Consider the following 4,158-nt stretch of genomic DNA (forward strand, 5'->3'; position numbering starts at 1 on the left):
AGATGTAGAGAAGAGGCATATCAAAGAAGGTAGGAAGGGCAGAGATGTAGTCAGAAACCAAATGGACTAATGGGACTGTCTGGAGGAGGGAGGGACACTGCAGGCCCGGAGAAGGGAGAAACAGACCCTCACACCAAGCACCCCAGGCACAGGGAACCTGCATGGGATAGATGATTACCCATAATATTTGGCTTTGAAAACCATAGGGGCCTAATTTTATAAATTCTTACAGTCAGTGGGGCTTAACAATTGGAACTTTAAAATTCAACAGGCTTAGCTCTGGGACTGCCAGGAGGAGCCAAAGAGTTTAGAAGTTGTGGTTTGAAAAACATCCAGGGGATACTGGAAGGAGATTTATTTGCTAAACTCAGAATGTGTGCTGGAAAGCCAGGTATCTTTAGGAGACTTCTCCAGGAACAAAGGAGCTGCCATGCACCATGTTCTTCCCCTGCCTCACAGCCTCGATGCACAGACATCTGCCAGAATCCACATTTAACTTACTAACCATGTGTTCCACTGCTGTATTCTCCTGCAGAACATGCCCCCTCCAGACAGGCCTCAGCTCTAGGTCTTCTCCTGCAGCAGACCCACACAAACCTAGGGAATACCACGACCCAACCCCACCCCAAGATCTCCTGTAGACGTGCCTCCTCCAATGTGCCCTTGGCCAGAGCCCATCCAACTCAGTGCCACAAGCCTGGCAGGGTACAAGCAGCCCCAACATGGGCCAGCACCACTTCAAAGCAACTCCTGCCCTAGGGAGAGGAGAAGATGACCACACACACCGTCCAACTGTGGCCCCACTAGTGGGCTGGAGCAGATATCTGGTTTGACTGAAGGCCCCACCCACCAATGAAAGCTACACAGGAGTCAACACAAGGAAAGTGTGCTGCGATTTGGAGCTACTGCATCTCTGCAAAAGCCTAATCTGACTCAGTGTAAGCCCAAGGCAGCCCCAGAGTGGCCACTAACACCACAGGGACCAAACCTGCCCACCACAGGCAAAGAGACCAATGTAGACATTGGACTGAAAGCAAAAATGGCTTGGACACAAAAATAAGGCAAAAGTAACATGCATAGGAGATACCCCTGAAGCACCAGGTTCTGGTGAACAGGAGACTGCACTGCAGGGCACCCCAGGACTCTTCTTCATAAGGCCACTACTATCAAGAACAGGAAATGTAGCTGACTTTCTTAACACAGAGAAACAGACACTGAGAGTTAGACAAAATGAGGAGACAGAGGAATATGTCACAAATTAAAGAAGAGGACAAAATTGCAGCAATAGAGCTAAAAAAAAATGGAGATAAGTCATATGCCTGATAGAGAATTCAAGGTAATGGTCATAAAGATACTCACTGGACTGGAGAAAAGAGTGGAGGACCTCAGTGAGACCCTCAATAAACAGACAGAAAACATAAAAAAGAACAAATCAAATATGAAGAACTCAGTAACTGAAACTAAAAATATGCTAAAGGTGAAAAAACAGTAGACTAGAGGAAGCAGAAGAACAGATAATTGACCTGGAGGACAGAGTAATGGAAAGCAATCAAGCTGAATAGGAAAGACAAAAGAATAATAAAATAATGAAGGGAAATCTGTGACACCATAAGGCATAATAACATTTGCATTATAGGGATGCAAGAAGGAGAAGAGAGAGAAAAGAGGACAGAAAATCTATCTGAAGAAATAATAACTGAAAACTTCCCAAATGCAGGGATGAAACAGAAATCCAGATCCAGGAGGCACAGAGAGCAACCAAAAAGATCAACTCAAGGAGGTCCACAGCAAGACACATAGTAATTAAAATGGTAAAGAGTAGTGATAAAGAGAATTTTTAAAGCATTAAGAGAAAAAGAAAGCAGTTACATACAAGGAAAACCCCATAAGGCTATCAGCATATTTTTCAACAGAAACCTTCCAAGCCAGAAGAGAGTGGCATGATATTTTTAAAGCATTGAAAGAGAAAAATCTACAGCCAAGAATACTCTATCCAACAAGGCTATCATTCAGAATAGAAGGAGAGATAAAGAGCATCCCAGACAAACAAAAACTAAAGGAGTTCATGACAACTAAATCAGCCTTGCAAGAAATATTGAAGAAGACAGTTTGAATGGAAAGGAGAGAAAAAGGAGCAAGAAAAGTAGAAAGCAGAAAAGCAGTTAAATTAAGTATATCTATAAAAATCAATCAAGGGATTCACAAAATAAAAGGATGTAGAATATGACACTATACACCTAAAACAAGGAGAGGAGATGGGTAAAGAATGGGTTCAAACTTAAGCGACGATCAATACAGACTGCCATATGCAGGTGTTGTATATAAACCTAATAGTAACCACAAATGAAAAATCAGTAATACATATGAAAAAATAAAGACAAAGAAATCTAAGTATATCATTAAAGAAAGCCAGAAAACCATGAGAGAAAAGAGTTAGAGAAGAAAGGAACACACAAGAACTACAAAAACCACCATAAAACAAGTTACAAAATGGCAATAAGTACATACCTAGCATTAATTACTTTCAATGTAAATAGTCTAAACACTCCAATCAAAAGACATAGGGTGACACAATGAATAAAAAAGCAAGACTGCACATATTGAATGGAGCACTGGGTGTTATATGCAAACAATGAATCATGGAGCACTACATCAAAAACTAATGATGTAATGTATGGTGATTAACATAACATAATAAAATAAAATTTAAAAAAAAATGAAAAAGCAAGACCCACTACATGCTGCCTACAAGAAACTCATTTCAGACCTAAAGACACCAGCAGATTGAAAGTGAAGGGATGGAAAAACATTTATCATGCAAATGGAAGTGAAAAGATAGCTGGGTAATAATACTTATATCAGACAAAATAGACTTTAAAACAAAGACTTTAACAAGAGACAAAGAAGAACACTATATAATTATAAAGGGAACAATCAAACAAGATGTAAAAATTATAAATATTTATGCATCCAACATAGAAGTACCTAAATACATAAAGCAACTACTAATGAACAAAGGATTTAATTGATAGTAATACAATAATAGTAGGGAACTCTAACACCCCACTTACATCAATGGACAGATCATCTAAACAGAAAATCAACAAGGAAACAATGGCTTTGAATGACACACTGAACCAAACGGATTTAACAGATATATTCAGAACATTCCATCCAAAAGCAGCAGAATACACATTATTTTCAAGTGCACATGGAACATTCCCCAGAGCATATCATATGTTAGACCACAAAACAGGGCACAACAAATCCAAAGGATTGAAGTCATACCATGCATCTTTTCTGAACCACAGTGCTATGAAACTAGAAATCAAACACAAGAAAAGATCTGGAAAGAGCACAAACACATGGAGGTTAAATAACGTGCTACTAAACAAAGCATGAGTCAACTAAGAAATCAGAGGAAATCAAAAAATAAATGAAGACAAATGAAAATGAAAACAAAAGGTCCAAAATCTTTGGGATGCAACAAGAGCAGTTCCAAGAGGGAAGCTTATAGCAATATAGGCCTACCTCAGAAACAAGAAAAATCTCAAATAAATAACCTAACCTTACAACTAAAAGAGCTAGAAAAAATATAATAACAACAAAAACCCAAAACCAGTAGAAGGAAGGAAATTGCAAAGATTACAATAGAAACAAACAAACAAAACAAAACAAACAAACAAAAAGACTAGATCAATGAAACCAAGAGCTGGTTCTTTGAAAAGATTAACAAAATTGGTAAACCTTAAGCCAGTGTCATCAAAAAAAAGGGGGGGGGGGGGGACTTAAACAAAATCAGAAATGAAAGAAGAGAAATAACAATTGACGACACCACAGAAACACAAAGGATTGTAGGAGAATATTATGAAAAATTATATGCCAACCCAACTGGATAACCTGGAAGAAATGAATACATTCCTAGAAACATAAAATGTCCCAGTACTGAATTAGAGAGACATGCAAAATTTAAACAGACTGATTATCAGCAATGAAATTGAATAGGTAGTGAAAAAACTCCCTGCAAACAAAAGTCCAGGACCCCATGGCTTCACAGGTGAATGCTGCCAAACATATAAAGAAAAATTAATACCTATTCTTACCTAACTATTCCAAAAAATAGGAGGAGGAAAAAAACTTACGCATTTATTCTATGAG

This window comes from Mirounga angustirostris, unplaced genomic scaffold, assembly GCF_029215605.1.
Source record: "Mirounga angustirostris isolate CCGP_5_RB_7025 unplaced genomic scaffold, mMirAng1.0.hap1 SCAF_2, whole genome shotgun sequence".
In the NCBI taxonomy this organism is placed as follows: Eukaryota; Metazoa; Chordata; class Mammalia; order Carnivora; family Phocidae; genus Mirounga; species Mirounga angustirostris.